General features: G+C 43.2%; 1 protein-coding gene and 1 long non-coding RNA gene across 2 annotated transcripts in view; one reads left to right on the top strand and one right to left on the bottom strand.

Moving 5' to 3' along the window:
* Positions 1-7,158, bottom strand: part of RPL35A (ribosomal protein L35a) — a 283,976-nt gene extending 276,818 nt beyond the window's left edge. The window contains exon 1 of the mRNA XM_075861862.1: positions 7,147-7,158. The gene's annotated coding sequence lies outside the window, so the exon portion shown is untranslated. The remainder of the gene's footprint in view (positions 1-7,146) is intronic.
* The window catches only part of LOC142759560 (uncharacterized), a 57,947-nt gene that overhangs the window by 23,626 nt on the left and 11,559 nt on the right, over positions 1-22,762 (top strand). The window lies entirely within an intron of this gene.

Here is a 22,762-nt window from a genome sequence, read left to right on the forward strand (position 1 = left end):
ATCTCTGGTCCATCGTCTGGTGTTGTTTTTCTCCCTTGTTGAAAAACTCCATTATCATCGTTTGATTTTATAAATATCCTTTTGTTCAAATAGATTTTAGCTTTAAATGAGTCTTTTACCTATCCTGAATAATGAATTGTTGGTTTGTCCACCACTCGTCTTTTTCCCCGTTGTCTAAGCTCTGTGCGTTCCATCATGCGCTTCAGCGCTCATGTCTCGGCCACCGTACTCTCTAGGTCTCCTAGCAACCGGGGAAGCTTAACCAGCGTCTCAGGACTACAGTCACCGTATTAATCTTAATCTTGTCTTTGTTTTATTACTACGGACAAATACTCAGAATTTGTACCCATTGCCACGGTTAGTACTGTGGCTTTTAATGATATGAAGTGTATTTTTGTATGTGCTTGAAAACGGCGTGTGCAGCCATATGTTGTTTTAGTGCCGATCATTTTTCTTATAATGTATTTCTAATGTCATTTTGTGAAGGATTATATGATATGTAATTCTAAACATCATTGTATAGTCAGCGTGTGTAAATTTTAGACATGTTATTTGTTTATTTATAATGTGTCTGACCTTTGACCTGTGTTTTTGGCGGGACTCTGTTCCCTCTTCCTGGTTTTTTCCTGTTTCTGCTTGTATATAAATGTGCTTGAACCACACATTTTATATTGGCCTGATGAAGACACCAGTCCGGTGTTGAAACGCGTAGCCTCTGTCATTAAAACTTTGTTGTGATGTTCGTTTAAAGGTCTTTATTTCCTGACTATAATCGCAGCGCCGGTGGTCCGTTTTTTTACTCTCTACTTCCAATTTGGACAACAAACTGTGTTTGTTTGTGTTTTGGACCTGGCAGCAGCCCCAATGCTTGTGTGACACCTCACAGTGTCCATTGGTCAAGGTGAGCTTATATTTAACCAATTTGCTCCTTTACCTTATCCAACTTTTACTTTGCACGATGTGGCGCCGTGTTTCTTTTTCTTCCCTGTTTTAATATACATGCCTGTCATGCTGGACCTATAAAAGACGGCGAGAACATGGCGCTCCTGCCCCAGAAAAAGCCAAAACGTGCGTTAGCATTATACTCGGTGAAACGCGCGTCGGGATTATAATGGGTAGTTAGTTTAGGGACCAATTCTATATTTAGTTAGTTTGTCTTACCATGCTGAGTAGCGGCGCATTGGCTTTGCTCTGCATATAATAATAGAACCGGCACTGACAGCCTGCCTGTGAGAACTGTTCACATATCCATGTAGCAGCCTCCAATACAGCGTGGAACTCACGTTGCTTGGAAGTAACAGGTAGCAGCAGCGGATCTGTGCCTCCATGTGTAGTAGTGTCTAGGTAAATTGTCCTAGACAAATGGGACGCCTATACATTAGAGTTTCTTGCAGTGTGCAAAATTAGCACTGCTATATAAATAAACAAAAGTTAAATAATCCACAAAATAAAAACTAATGAATTATAATATTGTCATGCCCATGGCTGCTCACTCACCTCCTGATGCCCGCAGCCATGGAACTGTGAGCACTGGTCCCCATCTCCTCCTCAGGAGATGCCAGCGCTCACTTCCGCTTCTCCCGGCCGGGTCCCGTAGGGAGCACACTGGACTATAAGAAGGGCCCTGCTCCTTCCTGCAATGCCTGAGCATTGTTGTCATACCCTAAGTCTGTCTAAGCAAATGGTCTCCTAGTGTTTCCCAGTTCCCAGTGTTTCCAGTTCCTGCTACCTGTAAACTGTATCCCGTGCTATTCTGGTCAAGTGCCGTGCTGAGCTGAAGTCGTGCTGTATACTACGCCTGTCCTGCTACACCACGCCTGGCACTTGCCTACTGCCTGCCTGCTGCCTAGTCCCAGCCGAGCCTGTCTTTCTACTGTCTGAGCTAGCACAGGTACTCTATACGAACTATAGACTGTGACCTGTGTCCTGTTTGCCAGCTGCCATACCGTCAAGGCGGTACGGCCCAGTGGGTCCACGTACCCAACGTGACAATTATGAGTGTCTAAAATTAATGACTAACTTCCTAAAAAAAGACTGTATATTCACTTATATGTACAGATGATATAGTCATGCTGGTAAAACACTGCGGGGGACAGCCAGCCATTTGGCCCTTTGGATTCTAATTTACCAATGACTCTACCCATATTTTTAATGTATCGGTGAACTATTTTGGAATATAGCAATAAAGGTTAATTTTTAGGGATTATTTTTGCATCACTTTTTCCTATTCCTCTTTCCCTACTTATTATTGTCTAATATCCTTTGGTGGTGTACATGTGATGTAAAATTAATGCACTACAATATAAAGAATATAAAAATTAAATAAAAATCAAATTAACCCACTTAGATAACATAGTTGTAATACTAGTAGACACACTGCCAGAAGGTTCCAGGGAAATCCCAAGATCTAAGAAATGTATAGTTTTGGAAAGAATCTCAGAAGTGAATTTCATTCCTATCTCGTTGTTTAGTATCATAACAAAATCATTTAACAGACCCAGATCGCTGTCCCAAAATATCAAAACGTCATCTATATATCTTCCCCAAAACAAAATGTGACTGGTAAAAAAAAAAGCAAATCATCAGAAAAAACTTGGACATCTTCCCACCACCCTAAGTACAACTTTGCGTAAAGGGGTGCACAGACTGTATCCATAGTGGTACCTTTTATTTGAAATTCAATTGGTTTTTATTTTTCAAAAATGACAATACAGAAGTATACAACATCCCAATGATACTGTCATGCCCATGGCCGCGGGCCATCAGAATCACTCACCTCCTGAGGCCCGCAGCCATGGATCTGCAAGCGCTGGCCCCAGTCTCCTCCTCAGGAGACGCCAGCGCTCACTTCCGCTCACCTCGGTCGGGTCCCGTAGGGTGCGCGCGCATGCTCGTACCTGCTCTTAAAGGGGCAGTGCGCGCACACTGGACTTTCATGTTTAATTAGCCCATAGCACCCTGAACTATAAGAAGGGCTCAGCCCCTTCCTTCCATGCCTGAGCGTTGTTGTCGTACCCTAAGTTTGTCTATGCCAATGGTCTCCTAGTGTTTTCCAGTTCCCAGTGTTCCATCCTCCTGTATCCCGTGCTATTCTGGTCAAGTGCCTTGCTGAGCTGAAGTCGTGCTGTGCTGTATACCACGCTTGTCCTGATACACCACACCTAACATCTACCTGCTGCCTAGTCCCAGCCAAACCTGTCTTGCTACTGTCCGACCTGCCACAGGTACCCTATACGAACTATAGACTGTAACCTGCGCCCTATTGGCCAGCTGCCATACCGCCAAGGCGGTACGGCCCAGTGGGTCCATGAACACAACGTGACAGTACGCTCAGGCCATGGACCCCGCTGTAATAATGTTAAATGTGAAAAAATGGATCATAAACGGCGCTGCTACTTGATAATAAGGGATACGGATAATAAATGACTATTTTATTATAATTGTGGCTACGCGTTTCGATACCGTACCAGTGTCTTCCTCAGGCCATATAAAATATGTATACACTTATCCACACTTAAATACATCAGGTTGTTGAAAAAGCCGCCAATGTGACCGGGGTCAAAGTACCCAGATGACGTCATCTGGCAAGGTCAAGGGTTAAAACCGTAACAATTGAACAAGAAAGTTATTCTATATAAACCTTAAATATATGTAAAAATACATATAACTATATATCATCAAATACATTCAATCAAAAAATATATAACAAGCATTCATCTTTAAAAAAAAAACACAGCGTAATCACAGTACATTAGGGTATTGAACAGATCGTTAAAAAAACGGTTAGACATGGGAAAAATTATAAAAACAAACAAACCTCCATTCTAAATTTTTTTTTTTAAATAGGACATTGTGCAATAATTACTTCTGACAGGATGTAAATATATATGTAAAAAAGAATATATAAAAAATATAGAACCAGCCCTCGTGCTGCTGGTCGCGCAGGTACACAGGTGGCGCCGAAGTGTCCCTGGAGTCAAGGCAACCAGATGCAGCTACGGAAGCCGATAAGGGTCAAAAAAGGAAAGACTGTACATGTGATAAAAGCGCTAATAGGAAGGTAAGTCAAATATACTACTCTACATGCATACTATATCTTTAGAAATTCACCATACCTTTTGGATGAAGTGTAACAAGTTTAAAAATCCAATAATTCTCTCTTTGTTTTAATTTTTGAAAGCGATTCGGAACATCAGGGGATATTTGTTCTATGGGGGTAATAATGATGCTATCAAATTGGCAAGTGTGTGATGAAGCACAGTGACGGGAAACACTGTTTAAGAAATCCTTTATTCACATTAGAGCTGTGTTTGTTAATTCTACGCCGTAAACCTTGGATTGACCTGCCTATGTATTGTAACCGACAAGAACATTCTAACAGGTATATAACGTACATACTCCCACAATTCAGGAAGGACTTAATAGAAAAGGTTTCTGTGGTGACAGTGGAAGTAAAAACGTCCTTTTTGTGTGCAATATTATTACAACATAAACACCGTACAAGACCACATTTGTAAGAACCATTTAAAATTGGAAAAATTTTAGGAGTGAATGGTTTAGGATTATATATTCTGCTTGGAGCAAGGATATTTCTCAAGTTTGATGATCGTCTGAACGTAATGACTGGTTTATTAGGCAGTACATCTTTCAGGAACGGGTCGTTTTTAAGAATGTGCCAGTATTTAGTCAGAATTAAACTTGCAGATTTATTGCCACTATTAAATGATGTAATAAAATTATTTTTACAATTTTTTTCTTTCTTTTTTATTTTTACTTGATTAATACATGATTCTTGGGTTAGTTTAGCAGCTCTAGAACGTACTCCTTTTATCAAATTCGATGGAAAGTTTTTATCCTGGGGCGTGGCTTGGACATGGCGCTGACCAGACTTGCTCCCTGAGAGCTCCGTTCCTGCACTTCCCTAACCCGCTCATAAGCACAGCAAAAAGCACACTTGCACTTACCTAATGGTCAGAAAATCCAAGGCCACCACGGGGACTCCATACTGTACGAGGCAGATGTCTTCAGCCGGCTCCATTCAGAGATTCCTCACCGACGCTGCTGCTGGGCTGTCTCCCAAGATGGCGCCGCTGGAGGAGAAACGAGCTGGCGCCGGGACTCCACTTGCGGAGGGGACATCATCGTCGGCTGTCGCTGCAGCATCAGGTACCGACAGTACCCCCTCCTCGGCCTCTGGTTCCCTGGGGCAATTTCCTTCCCTGCTGGCGGGGGTGGAGATGTGTTCCTCTGGGACTGTTATGGCGCTTCCTGCTCCCTCCTGCTCACCACGTGGTGCCTGTCATGGCGCCCGGGTCTCTCCTTCATTCTCTGGCGTGCTGGGGCCTGCATTACTGCCTACTGCTTCTCCCAGGGAACAGGATCCTCATCCCTCTCCCCATATTGTTGGTTCTGCTGGCATGGGGGATGATTTACAGGGCCTGAGACAACAGCTATCCGCATTGCCCACTAAACGACATGGAGCATTATTTAAACCGTCTGGAGATGACCTACAACTCAGAGATACAATCTCTTACTAATAATCTCTCTCAATTGTCCGATCAAGTGCAGCGCATGGAAGGCGACATTTCCACTGTTACACAGCAGCAAGTCTCTCATGCTGACCGGCTGGATCATCACTCCCAGCACATTCATGCGCTATTTAACCTGGCTGAGGATCATGAGAATCGGAATCGCCGTAACAATATTCAGCTTCGGGGCATCCCTGAGGATATCTCTCCGGGGCAACTCATACCTGTCTTATAGTCCATGTTTAACTCCTTGCTGGAGCGCCCTACTGATGACCCGCTAGAGCTGGATAGAGCTCACAGGACTCTTGGTCCTCGTAACCCGGATCCTGATAGGCCTAGAGATGTGCTATGCTGTGTCCATTTTTTCTCTCTGAAGGAGCAGATCATGAGGAAGGCCCGGAATAAAGGGGAAGTTTTATTACAAGGGGTCAAAATTCAGCTGTTATCTGATTTGTCCAGGATGACCTTGGACAAACGCCGAGTGCTTCGTCCTTTACTGGATGTTTTGAGAGAGCATGAGATCTCCTATTCCTGGGGTTACCCCTTTCAGCTGCAGGTTCGCAGGGATGGGACATTGTTGAGTGTTCGGGACCCAGGGGATGTTCCGGATTTCTGCTCTTCTCTCCTTGTGCCTAGAGTTTCCCTTACTGATTGGCCTTATGTTCCCATTCCACCGCAATGCCCAAGACCACGCAGGCGTGGTCGATCTCCCGCTTCTCCTATGGGGCGACCTGGTGGACGACATGCTGATCCGCTGTGATTTCGTCTAGATGTCTCCTTTGTGGCTTGCGGTCGGACTGGGCCTATCAATTTAATTGTCATTGAATTTATCATATGAGAAGATAGTCTGCTGTGTTCAAAGTGAAATTATCTTTATGTCCGTTCTTTTGCTATAGGTGGAGGCTGCTGGAGAACAGATGGCCCACTTGCCGGTGGTTAAGTATTGTTGTTGAGTTACCAGTGATGCTTCAACATAACTGTTCTGCTGTTATTTCCGTTATTGATAATTGCATGCATGTACATTTATGTTGACAATGAATGCATTCAGGGGAGTTTTCTTCTCTGACAGAGTTTCTTTATGTTCCTGATAATACGGCCTGTCATTGCCTAATTACCTTGGGATATTGTGCTAATTACCTTGATTTCCTGTTCTCTTATGTTATGATTCTTATTAGATGTGTGATATTTGTACTGGGTTGGGGGGTGCGGGGCGCTGGCTAGACCTTGTCCTGACACTTCTCCTGTTAGGGTCTCACTGGTTGTATCCGGTGTATATTGGATTGTTTCTCCTTGAGTAGATCAAGGAGTGGGTGATAGTTTCGCCCATTTGTCTGTCTTTGTTGTCGTGTCTCCCTTCCTTGTCTGTCTTGTTCTTTTCGCCACTGCTTTAGCGCATTTCTTTGCGAGCTCCTTTGGTGGGAGGTGGTGATGGCACAATTGAAAGTCTGTACCTTTAATGCTAGGGGGCTTAATGTCCCAGAAAAACGCTTGCAAATTTTATATAATATGCACAAAGAGCGGGTACATATATTGTTCCTACAGGAGACTCACTTCCAGGTGGGCCATACGCCACAGTTCACGAATCGCTATTATTCGGCCAGGTTCCACAGTGCCAACCCGGAATCCAAGTCCAAGGGCGCTAGTATATGTATTCACAAGTCACTCTCCCATAAAACTATTGATGTCCCTGTTGACCCGGGTGGTCGGTATGTTTTTCTCAAACTGTCCATACGGAATAAGATTTTTACTCTGGCTAATTTGTTCCTCCCCAATCAGGACCAGGCTCGAGTGGGCCGATTATTTTTGAGGAAATTGGAGGAGTTCACCGAAGGCGTTTTAATTGTAGGAGGAGATTTTAACTTGACTTTCGACTCCAGGCTTGACACCTCCTCGGGCAGGTCTGCTATTCCTAAGTCGCACTTGGGGGCATTGAAGACTGTGATGCATTCCATGCAATTGATTGACGTGTGGAGGATTCTGCACCCTCAGGTAAGAGAGTATACTTACTTTTCGCCACTGCACAACATGTACAGTAGGATAGATGCTTTTTTGGTTAGCCACCACTTGCTTACCTGGCATCCTACTTCTGAGGTGGGCCCTATGGTTTGGTCAGATCATGCCCCTGTGTTTCTGACCCTTACATTTCCTAACTCGGTGCTTAATTTCCAGTCATGGAAACTCAATGACAATTTACTACGTGATACAGTATGCGTGTCGGCCCTTAAAGACTCACTCACCGTTTTTTTTTGAGGTTCATGAGCATGAATCTACTCCCTTGCCACTCCAGTGGGAGGTGCTGAAGTGTGTCATTAGAGGAGTCCTGATACAACATGGGGCACGCTTGAAGCGAGAAAAAGGGGTAGCTATGGCACGTCTCCTTACTCAGATACGGGATCTGGAATCCTGTAATAAGCGGGTTCCATCCTCACAGGTTTTTGCGGATCTTACTACAGCGAGAGAATCCCTACGTTCTCTAATAGATCAGTCACAAGTGCGGTTCAGGGATCGGATGCGGAAGCACTCCTACGAATTTGTGGACAAATATGGCAGGTCTTTGGCACGGATATTGCATCCCCGTACACAAGCGTCATACATCCCTAAATTTACATCTCCCTCGGGCAGTGAGGTTCTTGACCCGGTTGGTATTACTGATTGCTTCAGACAATATTACTCGGCTTTATATAATATTAAAGGCCAATTTCATGATATGCAGGCTGAGGCGTTACGGGATAAAATCGACCGTTATGTTCATGATACTGCGTTGCCGTCCTTGGAGGATGGGGTGGCTTTGGGGCTCGAGGAAGATTTTTTGGAATCGGAAGTGGAGCTTGCTATTGGAGACTCTCCCGTGGGCAAGAGTCCGGGGCCTGATGGGTTTAATAACAAATTCTATAAGACATTTAAAGAACAACTGGCTCCTTTTTTGACTAAAGTCTTTAACTCTTGTCCCTTTGCGCCTCAGTCCCTCGAGGCTCATATTACCCTCTTACCAAAACCAGGCAAGGATCCAACGTCGTGCGCAAACTTCAGGCCCATATCGCTAATCAATGTTGATGTAAAGCTTTTCGCGAAGTTGCTTGCCTCTCGTCTGTCGCCGTTACTGCCTGGCTTGATCGTTGATGATCAGGTGGGGTTAGTATGCGGTCGGGAAGCGCGGAATAATACTAACAAGACCCTCCTTTTAGCATCATACTGCCAATCCCGTAAGATACCGATGTGCTTACTTTCGGTAGATGCCGAAAAGGCTTTTGACAGAGTGCACTGGGTGTTCCTCCGCAGTCTCCTGACGCAGGTGGGCCTTGGCAACACTATGGTGGATAGAATAATGGCGTTATACCGTAGGCCTACAGCCTGAGTTCGTGTTAACGGACTCTTATCTGACTTTTTGTCTATCTCTAACGGCACGAGACATGGGTGTCCACTCTCGCCTCTATTGTATGTTCTGGTCATGGAACACCTGGCCGTGGCACTGCGGAGCAACCCTAATGTTAATGTTGTACGTGTTGGCTCACAACATTATAAATTGGCGCTATATGCAGATGATCTCCTTGTGTACATTACGACTCCCATGATTTCTTTGCCATCTTTGACTCCTCTCTTTGATAACCCTTCCTTCCCTCCGGCGGTGGGTGTTGATACATTCCTCTGTTGGGAGAGAGGAGAGGGTGGATATTTGGCTGAGACCCTTACTCCTGATGGTGCTATCCTATCAATAAATGTTGTCTCTGAGGCCTGCCCGGGGAGACGGTCAATCTGGTGGTCCTATTTGCAGTTGCGTTCCTATCTTTCTTCCCTGGGTGACTGTCTTGTGTTGCTACAGGATAAGACTCCTCTGGAACATTATTTGTCCTTGACTACTGCTCCTTCTCACGTGTTGTCCTATTTACATGGGATCCTTCTGCTTAAGTATTTTTTTTCTCAATTGTCCTTCACTACTGCATGGGACGAGGAAATGGGGGTTTGACATTCTGAAGAGGAATGGGGTACTTCCTTCCTTCTAGCTCACAAGTTACCAACGTCTTGTTTTGCTCAGGAGAAGAACTATAAGATAATTACCAGGTGGTACCGTTGTCCTGCCTTGTTGCATAGGATATTTCCTGATGTGTCTGCTGATTGTTGGAGGTGTGGGGAGGCTCCTGGAACTATGTTGCACATTTGGTGGGACTGTCCCAAGCTACGTCCCTTTTGGGGGAAAATTTTTGATCTAGGTAACAAGCTTTTTCACACTGAGGTCCCGACCTCGGCTTCCATTGGACTACTTTCCATGGTTCCTGGATCACTTCCACACCTCAAAAAGGGTGTCTTTAGGCATTTTCTGACTGCGGCGAGAACAGTGATACCTCGTCACTGGAAGTCTCATACTGTACCTTCCTTGCAGGAATGGGTAACGGAGGTGAACGGGATTATGAGGATGGAGGAGTTGCTGTCCGCTGATAGGGGCAAATCTGTGCTCTTTGACCAAACTTGAGCGGTGTGGTCTGGATTCCGGGGTGGTGCTGATCTACCTCTCTGGTTGGATGGAATATTCAGAACAAACTTATATAGCCTGACTGAGTGCGCTTTGTCTGTATGTGTTTCCCCTTTGTCGTCTGGTGTCTTGTGTTTGTGTGACTCTACGTTTAGATGTGCACTTATACGTGCCAACTCTTCACTGGGGGACTGGTTCCCTGACTATTGCACTGTTTTGATGTGAACATGATACAGTTATAACCATTACATTTCTATTACTACTCAATCTTGATGGTTGGGAGGCTACCTCCTAATGATGTTCATATATTTATATACTGTTATTACGATGTGAAAGTTAATATATTGCACCGCGTGCAAAAAATTTTTGGCCGAATATGTGAAATCTTTTATATACTGTGTTATATTTTTCAAAATAAAAATCTTTGATAAAGAAAAAAAAGAACGTTTTTATCCTTAAATCTTCTTTCCAGAATATTGCATACTTTAAAGAAATTAGTGTCAGAAGAACAATTTTTCCTCACTCTTCTAAATTGCCAAAAAGGAACATTTTTAATCCAGGGTGGATAGTGCGCACTCCTAAAATCACCTTTAAAATGTGTTTTGGTGTCGAATCTGTTGGTCTTTTTATCAAAGCTAATAGTAAGATCCAAGAAATCAATATACAGTGAAGGAAATAAGTATTTGATCCCTTGCTGATTTTGTAAGTTTGCCCACTGTCAAAGTCATGAACAGTCTAGAATTTTTAGGCTAGGTTAATTTTACCAGTGAGAGATAGATTATATATAAAAAAAAAAAACAGAAAATCACATAGTCACAATTATATATATTTATTTGCATTGTGCACAGAGAAATAAGTATTTGATCCCCTACCAACCATTAAGAGTTCAGCCTCCTCCAGACCAGTTACACGCTCCAAATCATCTTGGTGCCTGCATTAAAGACAGCTGTACTAAATGGTCACCTGTATAAAAGACTCCTGTCCACAGACTCAATTAATCAGTCTGACTCTAACCTCTACAACATGGGCAAGACCAAAGAGCTTTCTAAGGATGTCAGGGAAAAGATCATAGACCTGCACAAGGCTGGAATGGGCTACAAAACCATAAGTAAGACGCTGGGTGAGAAGGAGACAACTGTTGGTGCAATAGCAAGAAAATTCAAGACATACAAAATGACTGTCAATCGACATCGATCTGGGGCTCCATGCAAAATCTCACCTCGTGGGGTATCCTTGATCCTGAGGAAGGTGAGAGCTTAGCCGAAAACTTCACGGGGGGAACTTGTTAATGATCTCAAGGCAGCTGGGACTACAGTCACCAAGAAAACCATTGGTAACACATTACGCCGTAATGGATTAAAATCCTGCAGTGCCCGCAAGGTCCCCCTGCTCAAGAAGGCACATGTACAGACCCGTCTGAAGTTTGCAAATGAACATCTGGATGATTCTGAGAGTGATTGGGAGAAGGTGGTGTGGTCAGATGAGACTAAAATTGAGCTCTTTGGCATTAACTCAACTCGCCGTGTTTGGAGGAAGAGAAATGCTGCCTATGACCCAAAGAACACCGTCCCCACCGTCAAGCATGGAGGTGGAAACATTATGTTTTGGGGGTGTTTCTCTGCTAAGGGCACAGGACTACTTCACCGCATCAATGGGAGAATGTATGGAGCCATGTACCGTCAAATCCTGAGTGACAACCTCCTTCCCTCCACCAGGACATTAAAAATGGCTCGTGGCTGGGTCTTCCAGCACGACAATGACCCGAAACATACAGCCAAGGCAACAAAGGAGTGGCTCAAAAAGAAGCACATTAAGGTCATGGAGTGGCCTAGCCAGTCTCCAGACCTTAATCCCATCGAAAACTTATGGAGGGAGCTGAAGATCCGAGTTGCCAAGCGACAGCCTCGAAATCTTAATGATTTACAGATGATCTGCAAAGAGGAGTGGGCACAAATTCCATCTAACATGTGTGCCAACCTCATCATTAAAGGGAATGTGTTGTTAGCAAAAAATGTATATATTTTTTTTGGTTAAACAATTAGTGTGTGGGTGATTAAACATTGTTCTAATGTTTTTTATTTTTTTCACGAGTCAGGAAATATTATAAATTGGATTCAATTTATAATATTTCCCATTGCTGGTCACTAGATGGAGCAATTCCCAAAATTGCAGCATTGCATGTGGTAAAGCAACCACATTGCTTTATGCTGCAAAATTGGGAAAAAATTCCTCGCTCTAGTGAGCTCTCAGAATCCCCCCCTCCTTTATCCTGGCTAGTGCCGGGAGAAACGAGGGGATTGAACGGTCTAACCTCCTACACTGTGTGTCGCCATTTTTTGAGCTAACACACAGTGTAGTAGGTTAACATACACTAGTAAACACACAGTAAAACACGAACATACATAGAAATCACTTACCTGCTCCAGTCGCCGCCGCTCCCTCCGGACCGTCCGCTCCGTCTGCTGCCGCTGCTCCATGTGCACAAGTCCGGAAGCCACGACCGGAAGTAGTAATCTTACTGTCCGGCCGCGACTTCCGGTCCACAGGAAAATGGACGGCGCGCATTTCAAATTGGACTGTGTGGGAGCGGCGCATGCGCCGTTCCCACACAGACGGCGTACACCATAGTGGATGGAACGGGCCCCGTTCGCAGTCCCTATGGGACTGGAGCTGCCGTATTCCATGTCTGTATGTGTCGTTAATCGACACATACAGAAATGGAAAAAAAAATGGTGGCCCCCATAGGGAAGAAAAAGTGTAAAAATAAAAAAAAGTAACACACAAACACACAAATAAATACAAACGTTTTTAATAAAACACTAACATCAAACTGATATAAAAAAAATTTGGTGGCGACACTGTTCCTTTAACTACAAAAAACGTCTGACTGCTGTGCTTGCCAACAAGGGTTTTGCCACCAAGTCTTGTTTGCCAAAGGGATCAAATACTTATTTCTCTGTGCACAATGCAAATAAATATATATAATTTTGACTATGTGATTTTCTGTTGTTTTTTTTAGACAATCTATCTCTCACTGGTAAAATTAACCTAGCCTAAAAATTCTAGACTGTTCATGTCTTTGACAGTGGGCAAACTTACAAAATCAGCAAGGGATCAAATACTTATTTCCTTCACTGTATTTGGTAGGGAACGTGTGAGTAAATGTTAAACCAGTCATTCAAATTAAGTATATCAATAAACGCAGAAGCCTCTTCTTCCTCTCCTTTCCACACAAAAAACAAGTTGTCAATGAAACGTCTGTACAGTAAAATTCTGTCCTTGAAACAGTGATTATCATAGATATATTTATCCTCAAAGGTACCCATATAAAGATTGGCGTATGCCAGCGCAAAGCGAGAACGCATTGCACAGCCCTTTATCTGGTTATCATAGTTGTTGCCAAAACAAAAAATGTAGTGTTTCAGGATATATTCTATGCAATTAGTTAAAAATCGTGTTTGTGCAGTTGGTATATCCGAACTGGATGCTAAAAAGGATTCAACAACTTCCAAACCCCTATCATGGGGAATGTTACTGTAAAGGGCTGTAACATCAGCTGTTAGAAAGTATACTGGAGATGGGGATGGATCAATCTTTAAGTCCTGTAAATCTTTAATGAGCTGAGTGGAATCTCTCAAATAAGATGGTAAATTGAGAACAAAAGGTTGAAGGTGCAAGTCTACAAAATGAGAAAGGTTGCTAGTGAGGGAACCAATACCAGAAATTATAGGACGGCCCGGCGGATTAATAGGTGATTTATGGATTTTGGTAGTGGTAGATAAAGGGCATGCTCGGAAATGGTACATGAAGGAAATTTCTTTCCTTTTTGGTTAACAACCCATCAAAAAATGCTGTGTCAATTAGATTTTTATATTCACAACTATAATTAGGAAGCGGGTTAGCAGATAGTTTTAAATAAAACGCACTGTCTGATAAAATTTTCGAAGTTTCGCTTAGATAATCATGTTTGTCTTGAACAACAATTCCCTTTGTCTGCAGAGCAGATGACAATGTCATTGTTTTTGCGTAGCGTTTTAATTGCTCTTCTTTAATAAATAGTAAGGTTATCGGGCATAGTGCATGGTCCAATGCTCTAAATTCATTCCCAACTAATGTGGAAAAGGTGTCCAAAAAGGAACCTTGATGGTGTAAAGGATAAAAATTAGATTTGGGGTGAACATCTACGCTGACAGCTACATGGGTTGATTTACCTCTCATAGGATCAATTTGTGGAATAGGTGTAGTAGAGTAGTCTGACATAGAAAAATGCCTAATTAATATAAGCTTTCTGACAAACCTGTTAAGATCCATAAAAAGTTTGAACGTATCAGGGGGGGCTATGGGGCAAAAGGAAAGGCCTTTACCTAGTAAACTTATTTCATGGTTATTTAAAACATTAGTAGAAAGATTAAACAGTTTCACTGTTTGTTCCTGTATTTTTTCGGTTGTACCGGGAATAGCTGGATTTTTTTGATTCCTACCTCCTCTCTTTCCTCTATGTCTATGTCTAATTTTCTTTTGTATTTTTGGAAAAAAGTTGGTTATAGTCTGCGTCTTGGGACTTGTGATGTATGGTATCAGGAAATCTTTGCTTTTGACCGAGGGGGTGATCAGGGGCATAGTCAACTGGGACAGAAGACCTAAAAAAGAAAGCGTGGAAATTGTATTATCCATAGACAATGAGGGGTGATCCGAGATAGGGTTAACCGTGGTGTACATTTGTTCATTTTGTACAGTTACATGTCGAGAATCATGTGAACTATTAGGAGATGTCACATTATGTAATGAATGGTTAAAACAAAATTGTTCAATGGAATTGGGAGAACTATGTATAGATAATTGCATTAAGGATGTTAAAGGAACAGTGTCATCACAAATAATTTTTTTATATGTTAAAGATGTTAGTGCTTTAATAAAAACGTTTATTTTCATTTGTGTGTTTGTGTTTTACTGTTTATTATTTTTTACACTTTTTCTTCCCTATGGGGGCTGCCATTTTTTGTTCCATTTCTGTGTGTGTCGATTAACGACACACACAGACATGGAACACGGCAGCCACAGTCCCATAGGGACTGCGAACGGCTCCCGTCCCATTGACTGCCGTGTACGGCGTCTGTGTGGGAACTGCGCATGCGCCGCTCCCACACAGTCCTATTCGAAATTGGCGCCGTCCGGTGCCATTTTCCTGTGGACCGGAAGTCGCGGCCGGACAGTAATATTACTACTTCCGGTCGCGGCTTCCGGACTTGTGCACATGGAACAGCGGCAGCAAAGGGAGCGGACGGGCCGGAGGGAGCCGCGGCGGCAGGAGCAGGTAAGAGATTTCAATGTATGTTAGTGTTTGTGTGTGTTTACTACTGTATGTAAACCTACTACACTGTGGGTTACCTCAAAAAATGGCGACACACAGTGTAGGAGGTTAAACCTTTCAAACCCCTCGTTTATCCCGGCACTAGCCAGGATAAAGGAGGGGGGGATGCTGAGAGCTCACTAGAGCGAGGGCTTTTAACCCAATGTTGCAATGCTGCAATTTTGGGAACAGCTCCATCTAGTGACCAAAAATGGGTAGTATTATAAATTAGAAATAATTTATAATATTACATGGACTCGTGCAAAAAAATAAAAAAAATTTGAACAATGTTTAATCACCCACACACTAAATGTTTAATTTTTAAAAAAAAAACATGTTTTTCTGGCAACACATTCCCTTTAAGCTATCCTGTGAGTCAATAGAATCATTAAACTGTGGGGAATGTGGACAGGAAGTTGGTGTATCTCCTGATAATAAGTTTAAGCGTAAAAGTTGTGTGTCAGGTTCAGTTGATTTAAATGCATTAACGGGTATGTTAGAAAGTTGGTATCTGGGAGAAAGGGGAATTATGTGTGAAGATCTTGATAGCATAAGAGAAGGGGAAGAGGAGGGTTTGTTAGAAGGAATCACCCGACTGAAAGATTTGTTAGGTGAATTGACACTATTAGTGTTATCTGATAAATTATTTGCTGCTAAATTATTATTAGTTTTATTGGTCTTTTTATATTTAAAATTATTTCTAAAAGATCTGCTGTGAGCAGAAAATAGATTTGGCTGGGGGATAATTGGAGGTTGTGCTTGTTTAAAGAAAATTTGATCAGTATTATGATATCCTGCTCTTTTAATGTTTTAATTTCAAGAGTAAGTGACCTGCTGATCGATAGTCTTTTCATCCTAAGCCTTTCAAGGAAACCGGTATTACATTGTCCAATAAAATTATACCAATCGATGTTGAACGAATTATCTGTAGGATAAGGGTTATTAAATAATATTCTTAAACCCCTAGGGGAAATGTTCTCATCAATATAAAACTTTAAAAAGCGACAGTCTATATTCTGCAGAGCCTCCCTTTTCAAGGTGTCCACTAGAAGCAAAAAGAGGTCTTTCATTGTCTTCGTTTATTCAGGGGTAAAGTTATTACTCACTGTTATAGATGTCCCCGGAGGGATCTCTGTCCCAATCGATTGCAGTATAAGAAGTTCACACAGGTGGTTTCTGTTATCAATAAAGTCCAACATCGTAAAGTATGTTCAGAAAAAGTAACTTTATGTAATCCAAAAGATCCAAGACCAAGATGACGTCACAAGAGATGCGGACGGATATGCTGGACCTCCGGTCTCCTCCAGGCCTTGAACATTCTCGTACGTCGGCAGGAGGCACAAGCTGCTGTTCCTCCTACTACACCTCCTAGCAGTGTTGATCCCCGTTTTCCTTTGCCACTTCCTGACCGCTGTGATGGAGACGCAGGTACCTGTTGTGGATTTTTGTACCAGTGCCAGATCCACTTCAGCCTGTATGCAAGGACATTTTCATCTGATGGTGCAAGGGTCGCTTTCATCATCTCTCTCCTCACTAGCAAGGCTCTTGCATGGGTGAATCCTATCTGGGAGAGACAAGGACCAGAGACCCGTGACTTCCAGGGCTTCCTCCGGACTTTTCGCATGGTGTTTGAGGAGCCTGGACGGGTCTCATCTGCAGCGGCCTCCTTGCTAAACCTACGGAAAGGAGATACCTCCGTGACCAAGTATGCCATCCACTTCCGCACCCTGGCGGGAGAACTGTTGTGGAACAATGAGGCCCTGGTGGCTACATTCTGGCAGGGTCTGTCTTCAAAAATTAAAGATGAACTTGCCGCTCGAGATCTACCATCTACCCTGGATGACCTCATCCTTCTGTCCGCCCGGATTTGATATGAGGATCTGAGAACGGCTCCTAGAGGCTCGTCGGGCGGGAGGCCTTCCTAGTCCGGTCCCACCCTTGCAGCAACCTCTGCTGTCCTCAGGTGCCGATCCTCATAAGGAGTCTGTGAGGATGGACCAGTGTAAGCTATCCACCCAGGAGAAACAACGCAGACGCACTTCGGGACTCTGTCTATATTGCGGCCTCGGAGGCCATCCTGTGCATCTGTGTCCACAAAAGTCCCAAAGCATAGGGTTGCTAGGAGAGACAACCTTGGATAAAAAAGGACTTCTGTCTAAATTGTCCATACCAGTGACCGTAGTGTCCGGTGAGAGAACGCATCCGGTCTCTGCATATTTGGACTCTGGATACGCTGCTAATTTCAGTTGTAGAGACCTGGTGGATCTTCTTCAATTACCCACTACCCCTGTGGAGAGGCCGTTGACGGTTGCATCTGTGAATGGACTACCTCTGCCAGATCCAGTTATTGCTGTGACAAAGCCGCTGAGGCTCCAACTGGGAGATCTCCACTCCGAGCTGTTATCATTCTTTGTCTTGTCCAAGGCCATTAACCCCGTGCTGCTGGGCCTGCCTTGGCTCCGATTACATGCCCCAGTCCTGGACTGGAACTCTGGAGAGGTTCTCCAGTGGGGCCTCGAGTGTCACAACCGTTGCCTGGGACAGATTAGTTCGGCTCAGCCTCCTCTGCCTCATTCATTTGCAGGATTGCCTTGTCATTATGCTGCATTTTCGGATGTCTTAAGCAAGAGGGAGGCGGAGACGCTGCCCCCACACCGGGCGTATGACTGTCCTATTGAGCTGATTCCTGGTGCATCCCTTCCCCGTGGTAGGGTATATCCTCTCTCCTTACCATAGACTCAGTCCATGTCCGCCTATGTTAAAGAAAACTTGGAGAGGGGCTTCATACGGAAATCTTCCTCTCCGCTTGGAGCCGGATACTTCTTCGTCAAGAAAAAGGATGGTTCTCTACGTCCCTGCATCGACTACCAGGGTTTCAACAAGATCACGGTGAAAAATAAGTATCCTTTGCCACTGATGTTAGTACTATTGATCGTATACGTGGTGCCAAGATTTTTTTCCAAACTAGACCTGCGTGGGGCTTACAACCTAATCCGGATTCGCCGGGGTGACGAATGGAAAACTGCATTTAACACCCATGATTAACACTGAGTCAAAACCACAAAAAAAGGCCATACTTACTAGGTAGGTGGGTGGGTGAAAACCCGTTCCCAGCAGGACGCAGACAGGTCAAAAAATGCTGCAGAAGGAGGGTGCATTAAATAGTGATAGCCACTCCCACTGGTCTTGAGGGGAGTGGTGAACTAAGTGCTCAAAGGTGTGCGATAAATGAGTGTCAGTGTTAGTGTAGTGCTAGGGTGTGAATGTATGGTAAAAAAGAAATATGTATGTATGAAAGTGTCAGAACTGTGTGATAATATAATAATAATAAATAAATAAATGTGATGAATAAGGGTCAGTGCTGTGAATAGTAAATGGGGTGTCAGTACTATGTATAATACGTGGAGGGATAATGTGCTGGTCGTCAGGCATAGCATATCTTTCCGAATAACAGCCTATTTGTAACGCCGCTACCGTTAGCTAAAGCGGGCTGCTCTGCATGCCAAACCAAACGCCAGCACATCATGCCCTCCCAGCATATAAGACCTGGCTGCGTCCTGAAAAAAAGTGGTATACATAGTAAAAAATATCCATGAAACATGGGGTATTAGTTGTTATTTTGGCCAAAATACGCAAAGCTCGCAACCCAACGTCAAGGGTCCCCAGTTGCGAGTCCCTAACTAGAACTTTTCGTTTCTAATTTAAAAACACAAACAGAAAAAATGGGACATAGATAACATCAAAACCACAAAAAAAGGCCATACTTACTAGGTAGGTGGGTGGGTGGGTGAAAACCCGTTCCCAGCAGGACGCAGACAGGTCAAAAAATGCTGCAGAAGGAGGGTGCATTAAATAGTGATAGCCACTCCCACTGGTCTTGAGGGGAGTGGTGAACTAAGTGCTCAAAGGTGTGCGATAAATGAGTGTCAGTGTTAGTGTAGTGCTAGGGTGTGAATGTATGGTAAAAAATAAATATGTATGTATGAAAGTGTCAGAACTGTGTGATAATGTAATAATAATAAATAAATAAATGTGATGAATAAGGGTCAGTGCTGTGAATAGTACATGGGGTGTCAGTACTATGTGTAATACGTGGAGGGATAATGTACTGGTCGTCAGGCATAGCATATCTTGCCGAATAACAGTCTATTTGTAACGCCGCTACCGTTAGCTAAAGCGGGCTGCTCTGCATGCCAAACCAAACGCCAGCACATCATGCCCTCCCAGCATATAAGACCTGGCTGCGTCCTGAAAAAAAGTGGTATACATAGTAAAAAATATCCATGAAACATGGGGTATTAGTTGTTATTTTGGCCAAAATACGCAAAGCTCGCAACCCAACGTCAAGGGTCCCCAGTGCCTTGCGAGTCCCTAACTAGAACTTTTCGTTCCTAATTTAAAAACACAAACAGAAAAAATGGGACATAGATAACATCAAAACCACAAAAAAAGGCCATACTTACTAGGTAGGTGGGTGGGTGAAAACCCGTTCCCACTATGAGTACCTAGTAATGCCACTTGGCCTGTGTAATGCTCCCGCGGTCTTACAGGAGTTTGTTAATGACACTAGCGCTAATGTTAACTAGCGCTATCCTGCCAGCCCTGGAAATGAATAAAGTTGACAGCTTATCTAATAAATGGAAATTTCTAGGAATCAAGGGTGAATAGTTATGTTGAAAAGAAGGGAGCTTGGGTATGTAAGCTTGATGCCTAGATATTGTATATTATCAGAGTTCCAAGTATACGGATAAGTGGCAGCCTGTAATGTCTGAGTGGTGTTGTCTATGCCCATATTCGGGACCTGAGATTTGGATGAGATGACCTTGTAATATGATACATTTCCAAACTCAGCTAGGGAAGTTTGGACCGCCCCCAGAGACACCTACGACTGTGATAGCGATAAAAGTACATCGTGAGTGTAACCACCCCTACCTGTACCCCCTGAATCTCAGACTTTTCTCTGATAGAAGCGGCCAGCAGTTTCATCATTAGGGCAAATATAATTGGGGATAGTGGGCACCCCTGACATGTACCATTAGTTATAAGAAAGGAATCTGAAAGGAAACCAGACACTATCACTCTAGATGATGGTTTTGAATACAACACAAGAATTGCATATTTTATAAATCCTCATAATCCAAATTTCTCCAAGGTACTAGAGAGGTACAACCAGTTCAACCGATCAAACGCCTTTTCTGCGTCTAAAGCTAACAGCAATGAAGGTGTCTTATAGTTCTCTACCCATTGAATTAAATCGATAAAGCGTCTGGTGCCATCAGGGGCCTGTCTACCAGCAACAAATCCCTATGGGTCAGGTGAAATAATGTCTGGGATGATGTGGAGCAACCTTTCGGATAATACCTTGGCAAATATTTTTATATCTGAATTCAATAGAGAGTTGGGTCTAAAATTAGCGGGGATGTCAGAGTCCTCAGGTTTAGGAAGAGTCCAATTTGAGCTCATTTTATCATCTCTTGGTGTGGTGGGATGCCCCACCATCGACAATATGCATGCAATTGTCATAAAGGACCATAACAGTTTTCGCTGATATTGTGCTTTCTGCTTTTTCACGCATTCCGTACCTTTTCCAGGACAAAAGTATATGTCAGAGGGTTGACTGCAGAGGGGGTTTGCATAAGACATGATATAAGGGACCTCCCTGCAAAATATTTAAAGGTGGGACTATAAGAGGTAGAGGCAATGGCCCAGAATCTAAGCAGTAACACGAGGATATATATATATATATATATATATATATATATATATATATATATATATACAGTGGAGGAAATAAGTATTTGATCCCTTGCTGATTTTGTAAGTTTGCCCACTGTCAAAGTCATGAACAGTCTAGAATTTTTAGGCTAGGTTAATTTTACCAGTGAGAGATAGATTATATAAAAAAATAAAAAAAAAATCATATTGTCAAAATAATATATATTTATTTGCATTATGCACAGAGAAATAAGTATTTGATCCCTTTGGCAAACAAGACTTAATACTTGGTGGCAAAACCCTTGTTGGCAAGCACAGCAGTCAGACGTTTTTTGTAGTTCATGATGAGGTTTGCACACATGTTAGATGGAATTTTGGCCCACTCCTCTTTGCAGATCATCTGTAAATCATTAAGATTTCGAGGCTGTCGCTTGGCAACTCGGATCTTCAGCTCCCTCCATAAGTTTTCAATGGGGTTAAGGTCTGGAGACTGGCTAGGCCACTCCATGACCTTAATGTGCTTCTTTTTAAGCCACTCCTTTGTTGCCTTGGCTGTATGTTTTGGGTCATTGTCGTGCTGGAAGACCCAGCCACGAGACATTTTTAATGTCCTGGTGGAGGGAAGGAGGTTGTCACTCAGGATTTGACGGTACATGGCTCCATCCATTCTACCATTGATGCAGTGAAGTAGTCCTGTGCCCTTAGCAGAGAAATACCCCCAAAACATAATGTTTCCACCTCCATGCTTGACAGTGGGGACGGTGTTCTTTGGGTCATAGGCAGCATTTCTCTTCCTCCAAAAACGGCGAGTTGAGTTAATGCCAAAGAGCTCAATTTTAGTCTCATCTGACCACAGCACCTTCTCCCAATCACTCTCAGAATCATCCAGATGTTCATTTGCAAACTTCAGATGGGCCTGTACATGTGCCTTCTTGAGCAGGGGGACCTTGCGGGCACTGCAGGATTTTAATCCATTACGGCGTAATGTGTTACCAATGGTTTTCTTGGTGACTGTGGTCCCAGCTGCCTTGAGATCATTAACAAATCCCCCCCCCCCCGTGTAGTTTTCGGCTGAGCTTTCACCTTCCTCAGGATGAAGGATACCCCACGAGGTGAGATTTTGCATGGAGCCCCAGATCGATATCGATTGACAGTCATTTTGTATGTCTTCCATTTTCTTCCTATTGCACCAACAGTTGTCTCCTTCTCAGCCAGCGTCTTACTTATGGTTTTGTAGCCCATTCCAGCCTTGTGCAGGTCTATGATCTTGTCCCTGACATCCTTAGAAAGCTCTTTGGTCTTGCCCATGTTGTAGAGGTTAGAGTCAGACTGATTAATTGAGTCCTGTCTTTTATACAGGTGACCATGTAAGACAGCTGTCTTTAATGCAGGCACCAAGTTGATTTGGAGCGTGTAACTGGTCTGGAGGAGGCTGAACTCTTAATGGTTGGCGGGGGATCAAATACTTATTTCTCTGTGCACAATGCAAATAAATATATATAATTTTGACAATGTGATTTTCTTTTTTTTTTTTTATATAATCTATCTCTCACTGGTAAAATTAACCTAGCCTAAAAATTCTAGACTGTTCATGACTTTGACAGTGGGCAAACTTACAAAATCAGCAAGGGATCAAATACTTATTTCCTCCACTGTATATATATACAGTATATATAGAGGAAAAGGGCACTAAGCAGTTAT

Source organism: Rhinoderma darwinii, chromosome 4, assembly GCF_050947455.1.
Source record: "Rhinoderma darwinii isolate aRhiDar2 chromosome 4, aRhiDar2.hap1, whole genome shotgun sequence".
Classification (NCBI taxonomy): Eukaryota; Metazoa; Chordata; class Amphibia; order Anura; family Rhinodermatidae; genus Rhinoderma; species Rhinoderma darwinii.